Source organism: Pseudonaja textilis, chromosome Z (assembly GCF_049901715.1).
Source record: "Pseudonaja textilis isolate UNSWEBS1 chromosome Z, rPseTex1.2, whole genome shotgun sequence".
NCBI lineage: Eukaryota > Metazoa > Chordata > Lepidosauria > Squamata > Elapidae > Pseudonaja > Pseudonaja textilis.
Genome location: NC_142008.1, coordinates 45,528,817 through 45,551,883, shown reverse-complemented (window position 1 = coordinate 45,551,883; position 23,067 = coordinate 45,528,817).

Here is a 23,067-nt window from a genome sequence, read left to right as displayed (position 1 = left end):
GAATAATAAAATGTAGGTTTTACTTCCAGTAAAAGGGTAAACCAAGTCCAACAAACAATCCAAATCATACACGGTTAAAGCAGTTAGTATCAGTCCAGGGATAATCCAAAAACAAAGTCAAGTATCATAAACAAAATTCAGTAAACGGAGTTTGCTAACAGTTGCAAGACTCACAACAATCCAAGCAGAACGACGATCAGGCAATATGGCAAAACAGGAAATGCAAGGAGAGAACAAACCAGGTTTCTGGCTCTATCTTATGGCTGTTGGAGGAACCTCAGCCAATCACAATTACAACATTCTCTTAAAGATACAACAGTATTAAATGACTATCCTGGTTTATATATTGCCAACCCAACTGTTAGGTGACTATCATTCCTAACAGGGGTCCCTGAGGAAGATGCAGAACTAACTACTGGTGGATCTACTGAGGGAAGCTGCAAAGCCTTGGCCAAATCCGGACTTACATTATAGAATTTTTTTCTCTGAGGAGGATGGGTTAAGGCCAGTGCCTGGAGAAGTGCATTGCTTCACCACTACATCCAGGAATAGTCTAGGTGATGGCAAGACCTCTGCCTGGACAGTGGACTGGGAGAATAAGGAATTCCCTTGGGGCTATCCCTGAGGGCTTGGTTCTACTGAGGTCTCATCTGGGGCTAAATGGGCCATATTCTTGGCCTTGTGTCACAAGGATTTGAATAGGGAGTGATCAAATAAAAGGACAGGTATTTCAAATGAAACATTCTCATCTTCTCAGAAGTTAGAGCCCCTCACCTCACCTTCTTCCACCCCTGAGGCAGGGGAGTGACTGCATTCCGAACTTTCCCTAGGAGCAGCCTCCTGATAACTCACTGTGGGTTATGATAGGGGCCTGTCTGGCCATACTGGAAGATTCAGGCCTAGCACTGGTGGATGGAGCACCAAGTGGAATCTCGCTAGGATGACCCCTCCATAACCCAGGGGAAATCCCAGAAGGGCTTAGCAGATGGTGGATCCTGAAGACACCACCTTTCTTTTAGAATCCGACATGTCAGTCCCTGAAGGGTCCCTGGGCAAAGTCCTGTAGCTGAGGGAGTAAAAGTGGATTGAGTCATAGCCAAGGGCCAGCTAAGAGGCTGACTAAAAGACTGACTAAATTGAGGGAGGGCAGGAGCAGTCAAAGCAACAGGCCTGTTGCTGGGGCCTTTTCTGCCAAAATCTTGAGGGAGAGCAGGAATGAACTCAGCAGTTCCCTCTCGTGACCAAGACTGCAGGATTTGAATATTAACAGTTTCCAAATCTGCCCCAGCAACAGTTGGATGGGGTGACAGCAGGGGTGGGATTCAAATTTTTAAACAACCAGTTCTGTGGGGGTGGCTTAGTTGGTGGGTATGGCTTGGTGGTCATGTGACTGGGTGGATATGGCTTGGTGGTCATGTTATTGGCTGGGCATGGCCAACTCAGTATCACTCACATCGAGGCATGCATCTCCTCGCCTGGCCTTTCCTGGCTGTGGGGATGCTGCAACAGTCATAAGTGTGAAAAATGGTCATAAGTCACTTTTTTCAGTGCCATTGTAACTTTGAATGGTCACTCCACACAAGCAAAGTAACAGCAAAGGAGGAAAAAATAACTCCAGAGAAGTTCCTGAGATGGGAAGTCTAGTCCTGCCAAGAAGGGGTAATGGAGAGACAATTTCTGTAAGCAACACCAGAATGTTTCCTTCCTGCCTTCCTTACAGAATTAGGCCAGTAATTTATTCAATCAACCAGTTCTCTGAACTGCTTAAAATGTTAACAACTGGTTCTAACAAATAGGTGCGAACGGTAGAATCCCATCCCTGGGTGACAGTTGGCCCTGTCCTTCCCTTTGCTCTCAGCCATTAGCAAACTGTCTTTCAAGGGCCTCATGTCTTCGCTTTTCCACTCATTCCTTTGCCTTGGATTTTTTCTTTGTGGTCACAGCTTTGGCCTTAATCCTGGCTGCTGCCCCTTGGGCTGAGGAATGCCTTCTGGATCTGCTGTGCCTTGAAGAGGCTTGTGCCATTGCAAGGGAGAGGGGCTCTTCTCTGCCTGCTTCCCCTTCCATTTCTTTGATTAGGAGTTACTGTTAAGCAGTCACTTGTGCCTAGGCCATGCGGGCTAGAAAGCCCTGAGGCCTCAGAATCAAGTAGGGGATTGATCTCTCCACCCTGCAATAAAATCAGTCAGCTGTGCAGTGGGAGCTTTGGGCAGCGTGAAAGAGCGGAATTAGCCAATTAGGGCAATGTAACCCCTATCGCCACTCCTCTTGTTCTCCGCAATGACCTAGAGTCTGTAGACTTGATCTGCTGGTGTCCTCAGCACCAGGATCAGTCTCTGGCCCTGGAATCACCTTGGCGGGGGAAGTCCTTTCCAACCTCCATGTGGTGTCTTCTCAGTGGTCACAGGTCCCCGGGAGCCACTGCAATCTTCACACCAATCAGCTGTTCACTCCAAGCCAATCATGCTTATTTTTACTTTAATTTTAATTTCGAGGGTTTTTTTCCCCGAATTTGTTAGCTTTCTCTCGGAGAGAGCCAACTCAGAACATGACTGTCTTGATGAGCAGACTGAGAAGACAGCTGGGGTATCCATAGCAATGGTGGCAAGATCAATTATTTGGCAGGCTCAGTCATGTGATGAGGAGATGAGGATTACCCACACTAGATTCTCGCAGCAGTCTAACGGAGAAGGAAGGTGATCTCACAGGCCAGATGACAGCCAGAGACAGCCAGGAATGTTCATAATTTTTATAGTAAAAAAGATTTCAAGATTGTGTATGTGCAATGTGTGTGTTCTAAAGGCCCTAAAAGTGCTTTCAATAATTGACACAAGGTTTAGGATGATTATCCCCAAACTTATTTTCATGCACCAGAATGGTGTGGCTTGTTGGTTTGTTGGTTTTTGGAAGAGGTGGGGGTTGGGGGAGACTTTTGTCTCCTGGATAAAAAAATAAAATTTGTAGTGTATTTAAATAGAGACTTCTAGGGCGATGTTCCTATTGGTTAACAGAAGCAACGATACGATTGGTTAGCAACGTTAGTACCTGATTGGCCGCCAATAGCTGGCAACAATTTGCCACTCGCACCGTTCAACCCAGCCAAAGAAGACTGGGAGTCATACATTGACAGATTCCTGATGTTTTTAGAAAGCAACGAACTGCAAGGAATCACCGATCGAAGGAAGAGAGCCATATTCCTAACGCATTGCAGTCCGATTGTTTTTAAAATGGCCAAAGCGTTAGCAAGGCCAAATGATGTTAAACAGATGGCATGGCCAGACCTGAATCGGATGTTGAGGAACCATTAGGCACCGGACATATCCAACCTAATTAGAAGACACGAGTTTTACAAGCACAACCAACTAGAACGCGAGAGCATTGGAGACTTCATAGCAGCATTAAGAGACATTGGGGGGGGGCATGCGAATTCCTCAACATGGACGAAGCCATGAGGGATCGCATAGTCCTTGGACTAAGAGATGCAACTTTACAGAGCAAACGACTAAACCGACCAAACATCACCATCAACAAAGCCATTGCTGAAGCAACTGCCGCTGAAGCCACAAAGAAATCTGCAGCAAAAATGAAGCAGATGAATATGGTGGGCAGCCCTAGCATGAACAAAGAGAAGAAGACAGAGGGAACCCAAAAGCCCGCTGCCACGTCCTCTCATCAGGACATCGAATCATCAACTGATTCAGATGAGGAAGATGAGGAAGTGAACAGACTCTACTCAGAAAGGAACCAGAGAGAGAGACGAAGCAGAAGATCTGAGTTCCAGTGTGCGGGTTGTGGCAGAAACCACCCGAGATCTGAGTGTCGATTCCTGGATGCTACCTGCCGGAATTGTGAGAAACGGGGACACATCACAAGGGTATGCCGAAACAAAAAGAGCCATAATTCAAGGGGACAGGGCAGTACCCCCCCCAGAAACAAAGAAAGGACAACCGGAAGCCGTTGGAAGCATGATGGAAAAAGTCAACGGAAAGATGAAAAGGAAGAAACACACCAAACTATCACAATTGGGACGCCAGAACAACAAACACTAAGAAGGTTAGAATCAACATCCTGATTGAAGGTGAGCCGTACGAGATGGAAGTAGACTCCGGTTCGTATTTATCAATGGTGTCATGGAACACAATAAAAAGCTTAATTCCCGATATAAAATGCAGAGAACTTGAGAAGCAAAGCTTAATCATCAAGGACTACCAGGGTAACAAAATACAGGTAGTAGGGCTAGGTCAATTCAAAGTAAGTTTTAAAAGGCACACCAAGATCCTGCCATTAACCATCATTGACAGAGATCGGCCCAGCCTGCTCTGTTTAGAATTGTTCGAACCACTCAGGATCGAGGTGATAGGAATAAACAACAACACCATGACTGACTGGGAAAAAGACCTGATGGAAGAATTCCATGACGTGTTTGAGGGACCTTAGGCAAGTACCGTGGGACCCCTATATCATTTAACTTAAACCCGAACGTAGCTCCAGTTAGATTCAAAGCCAGATGGGTACTATTTGCACTAAGACCTAAAATTGATGAACAACTACACAAACTAATTGCTCAGGGGGTTCTAGAGCCAACTGACCATGCCAGATGGGAGACCCCAATTGTGATTCCTATAAAACCTGTCTGTGCACATCTGTGGTGACTATAAGGTCACCCTGAACCACGCATTGCAACAGAGTGCATACCCCGTTCCAGTAGTCCAACACCTGTTGCATTCATTGGGAAGAGGCAGAATTTTTGCAACTCAACCTCGCGCAGGCATATCAACAATTACCCCTTGATCCTGAAACAGCTGAGGCACAAACCATTGTTACGCACAGAGGAGCATTTAAATGCAATAGATTAAAATTCGGCGTAAGCGTAGCCCCTGGCATTTTCCAGAGCCTAATGGAACGCCTTCTATAAAGTCTAAAAGGGGTGGTGTCCTATTTCGATGATGTATTAATATCTGCTGAAAATAAAAAACAACTAAAAGTCCGTTTAAGGGCAGTTTTGACAAAATTTAGAGAAGCAGGACTCAAGGTCAAAAAAAAAAAAAATGCCAACTTGCCACAAACCAGGTCGAGTTCCTGGGATACCTTATTGATGAAGCAGGAATCCACCCTACACACAAAAAAAATATGAGCGATTAAGGAAGCCCCCAGACCCCAAAACAAAACGGATTTACAGGCTTTTTTGGGTCTCATTAATTTTTATCATGTCTTTCTGCCACAGAAGGCAACAGTAGCACAACCACTGCATAGACTTCTCGATAAAAAAGCCAACTGGAAATGGGGCCACCAAGAAGAAACAGCATTCAAAAAAATTAAGGATCTAATCACATCAAAATAAGTATTGATTCAATATAGCAACACGCTACCTCTGTCACCTGTGACACTTCGCCTTTCAGAATAGGCGCAATTCTCAGCCACACACTACCAGACGGCAGAGAAGCACCAACTGCCTTTTATTCCAAGACGTTATCCAAAACTGAAAGAAACTACAGCCAACTAGACAGGGAAGCTTTGGCAGCCATCTCGGGAGTGAAATGTTTCCACGAATACTTATACGGTAGGACATTTTCTTTGATTACCAACCACAAACCATTATTGGGAATCCTAGCCGGAGACAGGGCAACCCCCAATATCCTGTCCCCAAGAATGACTAGATGGTCAGAATTTCTAGCAGCTTACAGTTACAAACTCATTTACCGCCCAGGGAAAGCCATACCCCAGGCAGATGCCTTAAGCCACACACCACTACCAGGGCACGACGACGATCCAGCTCCCACCACACAGACACTACAAATTGAAACGATGCCAAATTGGCCAATCATTGCATCAGACATCACCAGGGAAACGGCTAAAGATGCACTGATGAGACGGATATTGAACTGGGTGGGGACGGGGTTGGCCGGAAAACATGAAAACCGAGACTTTTAAACCATTTAAAAACCGGCAAACTGAATTATCACTGGAAAAGGGGTGCATTTTGTGGGGAGACAGGGTGGTGGTTCCAAAAAAGTTACAAGAAAAGGTGCTAACCATGCTACAGGAAGGACACCCCGGCATAGTAAAAATGAAGTCCCTGGCCAGAATCTACATTTGGTGGCCAGGAATAGATAAAGACATTGAAGCCTGGGTTAAAACATGTAACAAATGCCAATCTTCCAAACCCACCCACCCCTCAGCACCAGTCCTTGAATGGGAGACACCCTGAGGCCCCTGGTCAAGAATCCATATGGATTTCGCCGGCCCCACAAAAGGTTCTACTTACCTAATCATCATGGATGCCTATTCAAACTGGTTGGAAGTTCAACAACCACAGAAGCCATCACCAAACAACTAAAAAAACTTTTCGCCACCCACGGTCTACCAGATGTAGTAGTATCGGACAATGGGCCACAGTTTACAGCCTTGGCTTTTGAACAGTTTCTTGCGGAACATGGAATACGACATGCTTTGACAGCGCCAGCTCATCCGGCAGTGAACAGTAGAGCAGAACTCACAGTTCATTTTACGAAAGAACTGGAAAGCAATGGAAAGGCTTGACGGAAGTGATATGCAAGAAAAACTTGACACCATGCTCACCATCCAACATATAACACCATGCACAACTACGAACAAGAGCCCAGCTGAACTTCTGATGGGAAGAAAATTGCGATCTTACTTGGATAGACTGCACCCTACCTACAACCCAGAAAAGCCACCAGACTTGTCCAGTAAGTACCACTCTTTCTTACCAGGCGATTTAGTCTACACAAAAAATCTTACCGGAGAACCATTGTGGTTACTGGCAACGATTACTCAAATCACTGGCCCTCGTTCCTACGGTTTAGAAACCACCGATGGCAGATCGTGGAAAGACACATTGACCAGCTACGGTCCTGACACATCGAACAAGACACTGACGTTCCCAGGAACGCAGAACAAACATTTTTCCAAACACCCCCAGACAATAATGAAAAATCCAGAGGGGGGGGGGACAAATTAATAAAGAAAATAAAAATCATTTACCTTTAGAAGACTTCGAGAAACAAGAGGAGTTGAAGGAGCCTCAGGGGAGAAGCAGCCAGGCCGACTCGACCTGCCCACACACACAGCGAGGAGACCATGCTGCCCATCCAGCAAGCCCAGACCGCAGAGTAAGACCAACAAACCCAAGACACGACCGAAGCGGCACGGTCGAGGCACCCTTCCAGGAGATTCCAGAGGGAAGAGAGGAACGCACAGCTGGCCTGTCCGAACCGGCGGAGACCAACACAGGGACTGAACTGCGCAGGTCAACAAGGACTCACAAGCGCCCCGCCTACCTGCGCGACTACGTTACATTGGAATGAACCAAGAGAGAAGGGGTGTAGTGTATTTAAATAGAGACTTCTAGGGCAATGTTCCTATTGGTTAGCAGAAGCAACATTACAATTGGTTAGTAACGTTAGTACCTGATTGGCCGCCAATAGCGGCAGGAAGTTTAACTAAATGTCATCGGTTGCGAGCCATGGAGCAGCCGCTATAAAAAGGGCTGCTGCGGTTCGACTGCAGTTGAAGTTACTGTTATTATTAAAGACCTGAATTCAACTCCGGTCTGCGAGTCTCTTTACTGGTGACAGAACAAAATTGATTTCTTTTAAAGAGAAGAGGCACACAATATTATGATCACTAGTAAATTTTCTTTAATAGCTGGGCATGAGTTTTTCTCAGATTTTTCCTCTATTCACTTCTCCAGTTTAGACTAGCACCACAATCAGATTGGCATTTTATGATAACAAAATAAAGTCTGAAATGTATATTCTGAGAATCTCTGAATCTTCTGAATAACAAAATTCTCATTAGCTTCAGGGATGTTGACAGTTGTAATTCAGCAAAAAAATTTCAAATTCTCAGGTAAATTTTAAAAAACTGCCACAGGTTCCTTTGATTTAGCAATGTCATCTCTTGGGACCCCTGAAGTATGCCTTCCCTGTACAGCATCTACCCTTAGAGAGTGAGGAACCATGGTCATTTTATGACTTGTGGACTTCAATTCCCAGAATTCTGGGACCAGCCATTCGCTGGCTCAGGAATCCTGGGAGTTGAAGTCCACAAGACATAAAAGGCCCATAGTTTCCCACCACTGCTCTAGATAGTTCCACAAAGATTGAAATACCTTCCTCCCCGTTCTTGTTGAGCCATGGGCACCTAGTTCTTCACTCAGACCTTCAGTAAGGGAGAATGAAACCCTTTACTTAATCTCTTTTGCCATCTCTTATCTTTATTTTTTGTTTTGTTTTGATTGCAATTTTTTGATACTTGTGAGCTCAGTTGTTGAGAATCGGATTACATATAATAACAAAAAATCAAGCAACTGCCATTGACATATTTGGATGGATAGAAGTTCTCATCTTAAAATTCTGAACATCATAGATGAAAAGGTTTAATTAATGTCTTTGCACAATTTGCAATGCATATTTTAATACCTCCAATATAATGTTTGATAAGCTACTAAATCCTTATGATTAGCAGCCACAAGGTACATACCAATCCAGAGAGATACTTTTGTTATGCTTTTTTCCTATCTCAGAACCAGGACACCTCCTATTCATTGCTGGCTCTAAATACTTTAGTTTTCTGGGCAAAGTTATATTCTGACACCTATAATACTTTTGTCCAGTGCAGTGGCCTAGAAGTGGAGCTCTCACCTCACAATCAGGAGGGTGTGAGTTTGATCCTAGGTAGTAGACTCTCCTGCTCGAGCAGGGGGTTGGACTAGATGACCTCCAAGTTCCCTTCCAACTCTGTTATTCTATATCTTCAGGTTTTTGAGCTATACTCCTACAATTTTTAGCTCTCAACATTATTTTGTCTCGGACATTTTAGTTTCCTTTACTGTGAATCACAGGATTTTTAGTTACTGTACACAGTAATTTTAATTACATCTGCATTTATTGTTGTCATTCTACAACAACCATGAGATTATATTTAGAGTGGGTAAGTTGGTACACAAAGTGCATCGTTACAGCATTTTAAAATATAACTTTGATAAGGTGATAATCATACAACTCACTTAGTATTTTCCTATGACACCTTTGTCTTGCTTCAGTAATATCAGAGGTGGGATGCAACCGGTTCTGCCCAGCTCTGTAGAACCAGTAGCTCTGAAGAGCAGCAGACACCGAACCGGTTCAGTGTCTGCTGCTGTTTGGCCCACCCTCCCGCCCGGGCTCTTACCTATCCTTTATTTCCTGCTTTTTCAACCTCAGCTGCTTTGTGCAGCACAGCTGAGGTTGAAAAAGCAGTAAAAGTAGCTTTTCAAATCCTGCGCATCTGCGTGCAGTGCTTATCAGCTGTCCTGTTGGCACAACTTAAGGTTTATTACATGCGCACGCAGCAAAATGTAGTCACTGAACCAGTAGTAACACTGGTTGAATCTCACCCTTGAGTAATATTATCAGCTTCCTGAGGGCCATAGCTGTAATAATAAGTTCACTACCATTCAACCAACTTGTAAAAGTGTAGTAAAAAACATTCGAAAGTCACAGAAGAAGATTATCAGATGTTACACCAGTGGTAGGATTCAAAATTTTTACCACTGGTTCTGTGGGTGTGGCTTATTTGGTGGGCGTGGCTTGGTGGTTATTTGACTGGGTAAGCATGGCCTGGTGCTCATGTGACTAGGTGGAGTGCTTGGTCATGTGACTGGGTGGGCGTGGCTTGGTGGTCATGTGACTGGGTGGGTGTGGCCTGGTGGTCATGTGATTGGGTAGGCATGGCCAACTCAGTGTCACTCACATCAAGGGGTGCCTCACCTGGCCACTCCCCATCCAGCCATTCCTTGTTATACCCAGCCTCAACTTATCTATAGTTCTGTAAAATGTTGTTAACCTTTTTTGATTTTATTATCTATGTACTATAGATGTACTTTCATGGACCAATGAAAGGAGAAAATGGCTCACATGTTTTGCCCAAGAGTGTGATAGGCTTTTAAGGGGCTGCCAGAAAGAAGAGGGGGACAATGTATTTTCCAAAGAAGCAGAATGCAAACAAGAACCAATGGATAGAAACTGAAAAAGAGAGAAGCAACCTAAAACTAAGGAGAAACTTCCTGACAGTGAGAACAATTAACCAGTGGAACTGCTTGTCTCCAGAAGTCCTGGGTGCTCAATCACTGGACAGCCATTTCTCTGAAATGGTATAGAGTTCCCCCCAAGGTCTCTTCTAAGTGTTATTCTATTATTCTGTCACCTTTCCCAGGAGCTCTACTCAGATTTTGGCATCCTCAGACTTTGGAGGGGAATGCCAAAATCTGGGTAGAGGTCCTGGGAAAGGTGTCAGAATAACAGAAAAACACTTACAAGGGACCTTGGGGGGAACCCTATAACATTTCAGTATTTCAACTGCAGATTTCTAAAAATGTCATTTAAAAATGAGATTAATATCCTAAAAAGATTTTTAGAAACATGCAGTTGAAAGTTCTTCACATCTCCTTACCCTGAAGAACCAATTTCATTTGGAATTTAATCCTAAACTTATTGACCTTTTAGCATTTCTCCTGATAGTTCTCCAAAATGTGCTCCCAAGAAGCCACATCTCCATCTCTCTCTCTCTCTCTCACACACACACACACACACTTTTTCTCACACACACACTACTCTCTCTCTCTCACACACACACACATACACCTCTCTCTCTTTCTCTCTCTCTCTCTCACACACACACACCAAACGCACATCCCTGGTCTGACTGGAACAAATTGATTTTGCAAGCTCCAGAGCAGCAGGTGGTGCGAGAAAAAGGGACAGCAGGGGCTGGACCATGCAGCCACCATGGCTGCTCACTTTCTTCATTCCACTGTCCCCCTGGGAGAAGGCAGAAATCGAGCAGTGGGGGCAACGCCAGGGAAGCCAGCCAGCTGAGTCCAGGGACAGTGAGGGGACAGATAACTAGGCCACAGCCCGTGCCACTGCCTGGGGTGGGGCCATGCTTGTGGGGAAGCCATCCAGCCAAGCCCAGGGATTGTGGTGGGGCTAGCAAATGGCAGATCAGGGCTGTTCAGTTAGGGTGCAGGCATCATGTGAGGAGGCAGGTTAAAGGCAAGCCATGAGGACCCAGTGTGTTGCATAGGAGGTGAGTGAGGAGTAACTAGGCGGGACATGGGTGGGTGGGGTGAGCAAGCATTGGGTGGGCGGGGCAAGCAAGTAATGACCAGGCAACCGGGCCAGGGGCGTGGCCAGCCAGAAGTCACTACCGGTTCAGTGACCCATCTAAATTGTTCCTATCGGATCGCCTGAACCTGTGCGAAACGGCTGAATACCATCATTCTGTTACATTCATACTAAATATTTTGGAGGTCTTTCCAATTTTGGTGCCTGGCCTAGACATAGAGACAGGGTTTTGATCTATCCTCTAAAATCTTTCTTCTTCTATAGGGCATTTGAATTATGACTATGCTATATTGTTTTCCACACAGTTGTACTGTATGCTTATGTAAAGCTTTAAATATCACCAAATGGGAAAAGTGGACAACAATTACCATGTAGAATATGTTTTTCCATGTTTTTCCTGTTGGCCTATCAACCACTGATTAGAAGCCAAGTGCCTGTCTCTCTTGACTGCAATACAGTGATCACTAGTAAAGTAACTGTTCTTGGTGGTTTTGTGATTATCTAAAAGAATCTGTGATATGTTCTACAATACATTCATATATTTTTGCCAAAACTATTATTGAAATGTTATATGGACCATCTATTGAACTAATAAATGGCAGAGAAGAGTTAAACATTCTATATCTCTTATAAGCCATCAAATACAGGTAATTCTCAACTTATGACCATAATTGAGCCCAAAATATTAGTTGATAATTGAGATATTTGTTAATTGAATTTTGCCATTAATGGACATGGAGCTAGATTGAATGAGCCCTCTCTCTGTGTGAACTGCACAACCACAAATGTTCTACGATAACACATATCAGCAAACAAATGGGTACAACCAGCCAAGAAAAATATACCGATTAGGATGAAATGTGAGGCTGACAGTATCTATGGTTATCAGAGGGAAAGTGATTTTAAAGTGTCATTAATAAAATGAAATTGTCTTTCCATTTTCTACACAAGTTTCTAAAGAGTAAAAACCCCATTTCAATTTAGATGTAGAATTATTATTATTGATCTTAATAACAGTGTTAGGATGACATCACAGATATTAGCATGATACATTTATCATGAAATTTCCCAAAGGGATTTCTCCAATTTGTAGAATAAATAAGCCAAAAAGAAATGTCCTCATGGGCATCATTAACAAGACTGTATACAAGAAAACAATTCACATTTCAGGAACTGATTATGCCAAGCCTGGAATCAAGCTCTTAGTTACATATTTGGCTCAGCAAATTAAGATGAAAGGTGAGAGATTAGAAGGCAATTGTTCAAGATCTGAGAATTATTACAGAACATAATATCAATTGCAACACAAGGTTTTCTAAAGTTGAGTATTTTAAAAGCATTGTAAAAATCCTGTGTGTTTTTTACTAAATCAATAAGCTCCTACAAAGTACTTATGTTCAAGTTATATTGAGAAATAGGTAAATTTCCTTTTTTTCAAGTCCAGTTAACCACAGCTGAAGCAACAAAATTTAAAATTAGAATCTGCTTCCTTGTGAGCATCATTAACAAGACTACACAAGAAAACAATTCACATCATCTTAATATGTGATATGCAACTATTCTTTCTAAAAATACAATAATTAAGGATCCATACTGTTGTGGAGCGGCGGAGATACGAGGCTGAGCCAGAGCGAACGTTTTAAAGGCTTTATTCTTCCGAATAAAGGGTTGCCGCGTCTGCCAGGCTAACTCGGCAGATCAGCTGGCGGCAACAGCTGATACCGTTTGACAGCTCCCCTTTTATAGCCGGCTGTCAAACGGTATCAGCCAATGGGAGCGGTCGGCGCTCCCCCTCGAACAGCGGACCTGGTTGGGAACTCCAACCAGTCCTATAGACACAACACTCCTTTCCCCCGGCCAGGAGCATGCGTAGTCCTGCAAATAGGCCGGTCGTCTGCGATGGCGGCAGGATCGTCGAAGTCCAGGCAAGCCGCTGGCTGGAACAAAGTCCTCGGCCCTGGGGAGCGTCTCGGAGGCTGTTGAAGAGCGGGCTCGGCCGGCGAGGCCCTTCTGCGGATCTGGTAAGCCTCTCCGTTCGGGTTGTCTTTGGCGCGTCATTCGGCCGGGTGGTAGACCGGCTCACTCGGTTGTGAGTTCGAGTCCTTTGCCGGTAGACCGGGCCCGGCTGGGAGTGCTCAGTGTCTCTTGAGTAGATCGGGGCCTTCAGGGAGCGTTCGGCGTTGGCTGGGTAGACCGGGCCCTGCAGGGAGCTCTCGTCGTCGGCGAGGTAGATCGGGTCGTGCAGGGAACGCTTGGCTGGGTAGATCGGGTCCTGCAGGAAGCTCTCGTCGTCGGCGAGGTAGATCGGGACCTGCAGGGAACTCTCGGCTGGGTAGATCAGTCCCAGCAGGAGCCTTCGGTGTGCTGGATGGCTGGGCTGAGTAGATCGGTCCCTTGGCGGTTGCTGGGTAGGCTGGATCATCGGCGTTTGCTGGGTAGGCCGGGTTGCTTGGTTGGTTGTGGGAGCCATCAGCTGTGCCTTTCCACCACCTCCTCAGTTGGTTCACGTGCCTGCGCCACAGGCGTCCGTCTTCCAGGAGGACTCTGTAGGACCTTGGCCCTGCAACTGACACAACCTGTCGAGGTACCCACAGAGGGTCCCCTGCATAATTCCTGGCATAAACCAGGTCATGCAGGGCAAAGTCCCTGACCAAACTGTCAGATCCTATAGGGGTGTCTGGGCAGTAATGGGGGTGTAGCCTGTCCAGGGTGGTCCTAAGGCGCCTCCCCATTAAAAGTTCTGCAGGAGATTTATTTGTAGTGGTGCATGGGGTCATATGCTGGCTCAGAAGGTAACGGGACAGTTTGGAGTGCCAGTTTTCCTGGCCAAACCTAGCAAGTGCCTCCTTTACTGACCTGACTGCCCTTTCAGCCATCCCGTTGCTAGCTGGGTGAAAAGGGGCTGTGAGGATGTGTCTAATACCTAAGTTGGCAACGTACATACTAAACTCACAAGATGTGAACTGGGGGCCATTGTCAGACACCAGCGTGTCAGGGAGCCCATGGGTAACAAACAAACGGGTCAGAGCCTTAACAATTGCTTGAGTGGTTGTTGAAGGTAGTAGGGCCAAGTCTATCCATTTGGAATATGAGTCTACTACAACCAAGAAGGTCCTTCCATGTACTGGTCCAGCCAGGTCGATGTGCAGGCGAGACTAAGGTCCCCCAGCACTTTCCCACCTGGTAGGAGTGGCTGCTGGTGGGGCAGGCCTGGTTGATTGGCAAGGTTGGCACGAGCTTACCCAGCTGGAGATTTGGGCATCCATGCCTGGCCACCAAATGTAGATGCGGGCCAGGGCCTTCATCCTTACGATGCCCGGGTGGCCCTCGTGAAGGACCTTTAGGATGGGTACACGGAGAGTGGCTGGGATGACCACCCTTGTCCCCCACAACAGACAACCCTGTAGGTTTGACAATTCTTGCTTGCGGATTTTGAAAGGAGTGAAGTCAGAAGTGCATTGTGTTTCCGGCCACCCCTTTCCCACCCAGTCCAGAACCTGGGCAATTACCCTGTCTCTTTTTGAGTGCGTTGCAATGTCTTCAGCTGTAACAGGCAGTTTAAGTTCATTTACTTCAAAAATGGCATGAATGGGTGCTGGGTCTTCGACTGGAACTGGCAGGGAGCAGCGACTAAGGGCATCTGCATGACTTAAGTTTTTTCCAGGGCGATGTACTAATTTAAATGAGTAAGCGGCCAGGAACAAGGTCTACCTGGTCATCCTAGGTGATAGTACCTGTGGGGTTTGCTTGTCCCCTGACAAAAGCCCCAGGAGTGGTTTATGGTCAGTTATGAGTTCAAAGTGGTGCCCAAATAAAAATTCATGAAACTTTTTTACTGCAGCCACTGCAGCCAAGGCCTCCTTATCTATTTGGCTGTAGTTTCTTTCTGCAGCAGAGAAAGTCCTAGAGAAGAAGGCAATTGGTGCCTCAGAACCATTTGGGAGCCTGTGGCTTAGAACTGCCCCAATACCAAAGGGTGATGCATCAGCAGCCAGGACCAGGGGGAGTTGTTGATTAAATTGGATTAAAACTGCATCAGATGTAAGTAAGGATTTGACTGACTTGAAAGCGTGGGCTTCCCTGGGTCCCCAATGCCAGGGGGATTCTTTGTCTAACAGTCTGTGTAAGGGCTCTGCAATGGATGCTTTATGAGGAAGAAATGAGCGTAAAAGTTCAATAGCCCCAGAAAGGCTTGGAGCTCCGTCTTGTTGGTTGGTGTGGGTGCCTCGTGAATAGCCCTTACTTTGGATTCAATTGGGTGAATGCCAGAGGCATCAATCCTATACCCCAGAAAGTCCACTTGCTTAGTGGCGATGGTGCACTTCCCTTTTGAGTTTGAGGCCATGCTGCCTAAACCTGTCTAGGACTGCTCTGACCCTTTGTATGAGCTGAGGTCTGTTAACTGCTGAAACTAAAATGTCATCGGAAGTAAGGGACAACCCTGGGAGACCTTGGAGAATCCTTTCCATGAGGGACTGGAAAATACCTGGGGCTACACTTACACCAAATTGGAGGCATTTGCATTTGAATGCCCCTATGAGTGACTATGGTTTGCAGCTCAGCTGTCTGATCATCAACAGGGAACTGTTGGTATGCCTGGGACATGTCTAATTTGGCAAAGATGGTGCCGGGTTCGAAAGTGTGTAATAGGTGCTGGATAACAGGGACAGGGTATGCGCTGACCTGCAGATAACGATTGAGGGTGGTCTTGTAGTCAGCGCAGATTCTCACGCTGCCATCTTTCTTGGTGGGGTGACTATGGGGGTCTCCCATTTGGCAAAATCAGTTGGCTCTAACACCCCTTTGCTCCAGTAACTTATCTAATTCTAAATCTAACTTTGGACGGATGGCAAAGGGCACTCTCTGCGCGCTTGAGGCGAAGGGGAATTGCCTGGGGGTCCACAGTGAAGGAGATGGGGGTGCCAGAACAGCAGCCCAACTCATTGCTAAAAACATCAGAATAGTCTGTGAATAGGGTGTCTACTTCAGAGGTTGAGACAGCATGGATTCCAGTTATGCTAAGGCCAAGAGAAGGGAACCAATCTAGTCCCAACAGACTGGGAGGGCACCATTAACAACCACCAAAGGCAAATGGCCTTTAAAACCTTGGAACTGAACTAAAAAACTTGCCTTTCCCGAGGACAGGGATGTTCTTGCCCTGGTAGTCCCGCAGGGTCAGGTGGCATTTCTGCAGCTTCTTTTTGAAAGTCTGGGGTGAATCTTCTTCAGGGTCTCCCAGGAGATGATTGAAAGTGCAGATCCCGTGTCCACCTCCATTCTGCAAGGCTTACCTTCTAAGAAAACAAAAATACTTATTTTGTTAGAAGTCTTGGAAGTGTGGTCTGCGTGGTAGCAAGTATAGCAGTCTTCCACTTGCCTTTGGAAATTAGCAGTAGGTTGAGGTCTCTGAGGAAGGTTCGCCCTGCTTGGCAGACTCTAGCTAGGTGGCCTTTCTTCTGACAGTTTAGACAAATGGCATTCCTGAATCTGCAGGATGCTCTAGGGTGGGACCCCCAGCCCAGGCAAATGGGAGGTTGCTTGGGGGTGAAGTTGTTTCTTTGCCCTGCTCCTTCCTGTGAGGGCTTTTGTTGCCTAAGGCGGTTTATGTCTGTTGTGCCTATGGGGTCTTCTTCTAGGAAAACTTCCTCTGAGTGAATAGTGGAGCTGCTAGGTCTGATAGGAGTTCCTTGAATCTCAGCTGCTGATTGGGCAGAGAGTTCAGCAGCTTGGGCTTCTTCTATAGCTAAGGCTAGGGTTAAGTCTTTTTTGGCTAGCAAGCGTCTTTGAAGCCTAAGGTCCCTAACCCCACAGACAATCTGATCCAAGAGCATGTCTTCTAGGTAGTCTCTGAACCCACACTGTAAGGCAGCTGACCTCAGAGCTGCCATATACTCACTAATTGACTCCCCCTCAGCCTGCTTTCTGGTTCTGAAGGCATGTCTCCTAGCTATCTGTGAGGGTTTAGGTGAGTAGTGATTGGAAAGAATCTCTTGGAGCTCTTCCCAAGGGATGTTTCTGACAGAGCGAGGGGCAACTAGGGCTGTAGCGGTGTCAAAAACCACAGCCCCACAGTAACTGAGGAAGAAGGATTTTTTTCTGTGCTCAGCAGCGTTGGTTAGATCGATAGCGTCGAGGAAGTAGATGAACCGGTTTTTGTATGACTCCCACGTTTCCTCGGCTGGCTTGAAGGGTGGGAATGTCGGGTTGGTGTTCATCTTGAGGCGGCAGTGCCTGTCACCTCAGCTGCTGTAGCTTCGAAAATCACGCTCTTAGAAGAGCGTTTTGCGGCTGCGCCTGTCAGGCGGTGTCTGTCTCCTCAGCTGAGGAGGCTTTAAATTTCGCGCTCTTGGTGAGCGACGGCGGCTGCGGCTTCAGCGCCCGGTGGCTTCGCTCTTTTCAGTGACCAGCTCTTCGGATCGGACGTCTGGTAGCCTCTTATAGCATCCCGCCCTCGTCGCCAGTGTTGTGGAGCGGCGGAGATACGAGGCTGAGCCAGAGCAAACGTTTTAAAGGCTTTATTCTTCCGAATAAAGGGTTGCCGCGTCTGCCAGGCTAACTCGGCAGATCAGCTGGCGGCAACAACTGATACTGTTTGACAGCTCCCCTTTTATAGCCGGCTGTCAAACGGTATCAGCCAATGGGAGCGGTCGGCGCTCCCGCTCGAATGGCGGACCTGGTTGGGAACTCCAACCAGTCCTATAGACACAACACATACTTTTCAATCTCTATGAAAAATATGCCTCATCAAATAGGAAAGTATAAGTTAACATAGTTTGATTTCATCATAAAAATGTATAAAAACTTTTTGAAGCAAACAAACCAATGTCAAAGCATTTAAAAGTAAACTATATGTAAGGGAATAGTTTTATTTATGCTGAACAACTACATTCAGATTTACCAAAGTTATTAAATTACAGTTTGAAAATGATTACATACAAATCCCAGGAATTTTTTATTTGTATATTACCATTATTATTTTTACAATGTAATCCTTGAATTTTTGACAGATGCCCAATAAATGAAATTGTGATGGCTTCCTTGGAAGCTTGCCTAGACACCTCTCCAGATGCCAGTTCGGAGGGGGATGAGAGAAACATTGGAGAAGAATTGGAAGGGGACTGGAGAAACATCCAGATCAGGAGCTGGTTGCTAGATCAGGAGCATAAAGGCCAAACACAGAGGAGCAATCACAGAAGGAGCAACTGGCTGAGCTAGGGACAGAAAGGCACAGCTGCAGCTGGGAAGCCCAGAGCTTCAGGAAGAGAGCACACAACTGCAGTTGGCCAGCCGACATGAGGAAAACAGTCTCCTCTTCTTCCCCATCCAAGAATGCCTAGGGCTCAGAGGAGGCAGGCACAATGAAGGTCAGCCAGGCTACTTTGAAATGGGTGCCTCTCTTGATGGACTGTACTGGGAAGCGGCTATTTAGTTCAGCGAATGGAGTGAAACAACACTGGGAACAATTTTTTATATGAATTTCTACATATAAATAGATACTCATCTTTAAATCCATTAGCACACAAATACATATAAAAGTGGTCCTCAACTTACAACAGTTCATTTAATGACTGTTGGAAGATACAACGGCACTGAAAAAGTGACCTATGACTATATTTCACACTTACAATCCTTGCAGCAGCATCACGTGATCAAAATTCAGACCCTCGGCAGCTGGCTCACTTTTATGATGGTTAACAACTACAGCAATTTATTTAACAAATGTTGCAAAAAGATTGTAAAATGGCAAAAAAAATCACTTAATAACTGTCTTGCAATAGAAATTTTGGGCTCAAATGTCATCATAAGTCAGGGTCTATCTGTACAGAACAATATAATCGTCTTTGCTTATTAGGAAGCTGGCAGAAAAGAACCAAATTGTGATTGCATGCATTGGGACACTGCAAAGGAACTCCCAAGGATCAGTAGTAATACTTGTTTAGCACTGTCACAAGTTTAACAGTTGCTGAACAAATAATTATCAAGCAAGGACCACATAAACAAGTAAACCTCTTTGCAGATCTGGCTGTTAGACTGACAGCAGACTCCATCACCAGCCCTGCTCTCTATTCCTCAGTTGCCTTATTTTATTTATTAGTCATATCAATGTATTGTTTTAATGATAATAATAATCTGTCCAACAAGAAGAGACTATTTGAAAGGAATGCACCAGTTCTGGGAAAAACAACATCCAAAATCAGAAATAACAGAGCAAGTTGATTTATAATATGAAATAAAACACAAATAGAAACAGAATTGGAAGAATTGCAAATAAATAAATCATAACAAATAAACCAAAGTCTTGCCAGAACTAATTCAGAATGTAAAGCAAACCAGGGAGTGCTGGCAGTGGAGAAAGCCAGCACAGCTACAGAATCGAGAGAAATGACCAACCAGTGAAGAAACCAACATACAGAACGAAGATCCTCCTGTGCAACAGCTCAAAAGTGTAGAGCTAAGTGATCTAGCAAAAATGCTGAAAGAAAAAATGCTGAAAGAAAATCATATTAAACAAAACACAGAAAGAAAAAGACTGGTTGCCATTCACAAAGTGCATAGGAAACAAGTGAAATATCTACCAACTGCCTTGAACAACATTTTAACTTCCATCCCATCCAGCACACTATGTGAAACAAACCAACTAATGTACAGCACAGCCACCATATCACTGCAGAATTGGGTTATAAAATGGCAAAAAAAAAAAAAACCCACTAAAATACTAAAGTGGAAAAGTTGACTTGAAAATAAAATAAAAACTATGAGGAGATGTCAGCAATTTGAAATATTTGAAAGAAGGAAAACTAAAGAATGAAGAGCTGAAAAATAGTTTATGCAAAAAATACAACCTCAAGGAAAAAACAGTAACAGAAATCATGGAAGAACTAAAACAGCATCTAATAGCAACAGCAAAGAAAATCAAAAGATATGAAGGATGAATAAAACAATATCATGAAAACGTCCAATTCAGAAGAACCAACAAACCAACACCTCTTCTACCAGTCACTCGATGAAAATAAAGTACAAACTGATGTTCACCCATGTAAAGAAAAACTTTGAAGTTTTGGAAAGAACTGTGGGAAAACCAACAATTATGCTGCCTCCTGGATCAACGATATTAAAAAACAAGCAACCCAAAACAATATTGTAGTAGAATATTGAATCCCAACTGATATTAAGAATATTGTAATAACAACTGATATGGTTGCAAAACAAGTAAAGAAGGTCAAGACTTGGAAAGCACCACAGACTGCATGGATACCGGCTAAAACACTTGACCAGCCTCCATCACCACATGGCCACTCAATTTGATGAAATGCTTCAAATGCAACAAGCGAATAATGGTTAACAACTGGCCAAACATGCCTGATAATGAAAGATCCAGAAAAGGGCCCAGAACCAAGCAACTACCTCCCAATTGTTTGTCTGCCAACAATGTTCAAACTTTTTACAAGAATACTGGCAAATTCAGTATTCAATCATCTGATGGAAAACAGTTTCCTGAATAGGAAAAGATTATCCCATCAATAAACACAGGATTAAACATCACCAAGGCCAGAATTAAACTTTACCAAAAACCAGTTTTAGACCAAAACTCAGAAAGGGTATGTAAACTCACGTTTGAATGTCAATCTTTCTAGCTAGCCAAAAAGCCTTGCTGAATGTCACTCATCTTGGTTCCTTGTCATTAAAAAGTTTCTTTCCGCAGCTCTGCTTTGTTATTCAATTATTTTTTCAAAGTGCTGATCATTGCATGCTGGCTGGAAGTATTTCCAGGGGAGTATTTCCTCCCAACAGCAGTACAAAAAGCTTAAAATAACCCTTCACCTTTAAGAAAGTATCAGGAAAGAAAAAAACCTCCTTCAGAGACAATAAGTTTAAGCATACTACCAAGAATGTATTAAGGGTAGAATAAAACAAATGAAGATTTCTTCTAATTACTGGTTCTCTGAACTGCTTAGAAAGTTAACAAGGGGTTCTATAGAACCTGTCGGAACTGGTAGAATTCCACCTCTGACAAAATGGTACTAAAAAATAAAAAATGAAGAAAAACAAATTTAAATGTGGCATGGATTGATTACAAGAAGGCATTTGACTCATTACCCTACAGCTGGATTAACATCTGTCTGGAAAACTTTGGAATTAACAAAAATATTTGTACAAATATGCAAAAATGGAAAACAGTTCTAACAGCATATGGGGAGAATATTGGTGAAGTCAACACCAGATGAGGAATCTTCCAGGGGGACTCACTTTCTCTGGGAAATGGAAGCATAGTGATAGCACTAGCAAAGGATGATGGTTACAAATAACTATTGGAAGCAAATAACATCTTGAATGAAAAAGTGAAAGAGTCAACACAAAAGGAATACATATGAGGGTCCATAAAACATTAAAACCAAAACTGAATGCTGGAAATATAATTAAAGCCATTAATATATGGGCAGTTCCAGTGATATGCTACCCAGCTGGAATAATCAACTGGACTTTGACTGAACTGAAAAACTTGGACCGAAAACACACAAACTTTTAAATATGTACCGCACTTTACAAAATCCACTTTTAAATATGTACCACACTTTACATCCACAAAATGGCATTGACGTAGAAGAAGAAAAACAAAGTTTGAATCACTATGTGAATCAAAGTACAGAAACACTGCTGCAGGCTGTGAAAATGGAGAACATTTTAAAAACAACAGAAAGAAAGGCAGAATATAAGAAAAAACAGCTGGATGATAGATTAAATGGATGGAAAACCAAAGCTTTGAATGGACAGCGCTTAAAAAACATTAAAAGGAAAATGTCATAACAACTTGACATAGGTATTGCTTAAGATTGGAATCCTCAAGAAAGAAACGATTTAATACTTGCTGTTCAAAAGAATAAGCACTACAAACTAATGCCATGAAAGTGAAGATACAAAAAACCACTGACAATCCAAATTGCCAACTTTGTAATGACAAAGTTAAAACTGTTTCACATTTAATTTATGAGTGCAGCAAAATGGCACAAACTGATTACAAAGCTAGACATGACTGAAATCTCTGTACCAGGAGATGCCAGAGTCGAAAAAAATAATGAAAAAATGACCATCAAAACTATGTGATTATGGATGAAACATGTAACAGTGATATCCACTGTCATTGGGGCACTTGGTACCATGTCTAAGAATTTTATAAAATACATCAAAAAACTGCAGCTTCCTGCAATAACATCAGCAGAACTGCCAAAAGCTACACTACTCGGAATATCGTACATCTTAAAATACTTGGTTGATACCCTAGAATGCTGGCAGCAACCCATAACAACATCAGAGCCAATCAATGATATTTATGATACATTTTAAATGTTCACTTGACTGAGTTTTATGTTCAATGAATAAAAAAGATAATCATCATCATCATCCAGACACTGTGCTTTATTCAACAAATTATAATTTATTATGACCTAGTCATCAACAAGGGGAAAAAAAACCTCTGAAACTATAACCTTTTCAGTGTCAGCAAAATAAATTTGTTCCAGAGCAAAATGAATTTAAGTCAGTTGGGACAGTTAAGGCATTTTGCTCTAATTTCCAGACAAATATTTGAATTACTTTGCAACACTGGAAAAATGCCACTTAAGAGTTGACTATGATTGGAGTAGCATATAAACCCAGCAAACAAAAAGCAAACTGTTCCAAATATGGAAATTTCCCAAGTCACTATCTTGTCCTTCTGGGAATATTTTAAGTAGATTATTCTAGCATCTTAATCCTGTTCAAATTTACTTGCATTTAAAGTCTATACAGCTACCATAGCCTAGATTTTATAATTGATAGCTTTTTGCTCTTTGGAGAATGAGTTGCTTCTTTCCACTTGCCCTATGGTCCATCTTAATAGAAACAGCAGCTAAAGTTGCTTTGAAATTTTATTCATCAAAGCCGGTAGGAGTGGGGATGA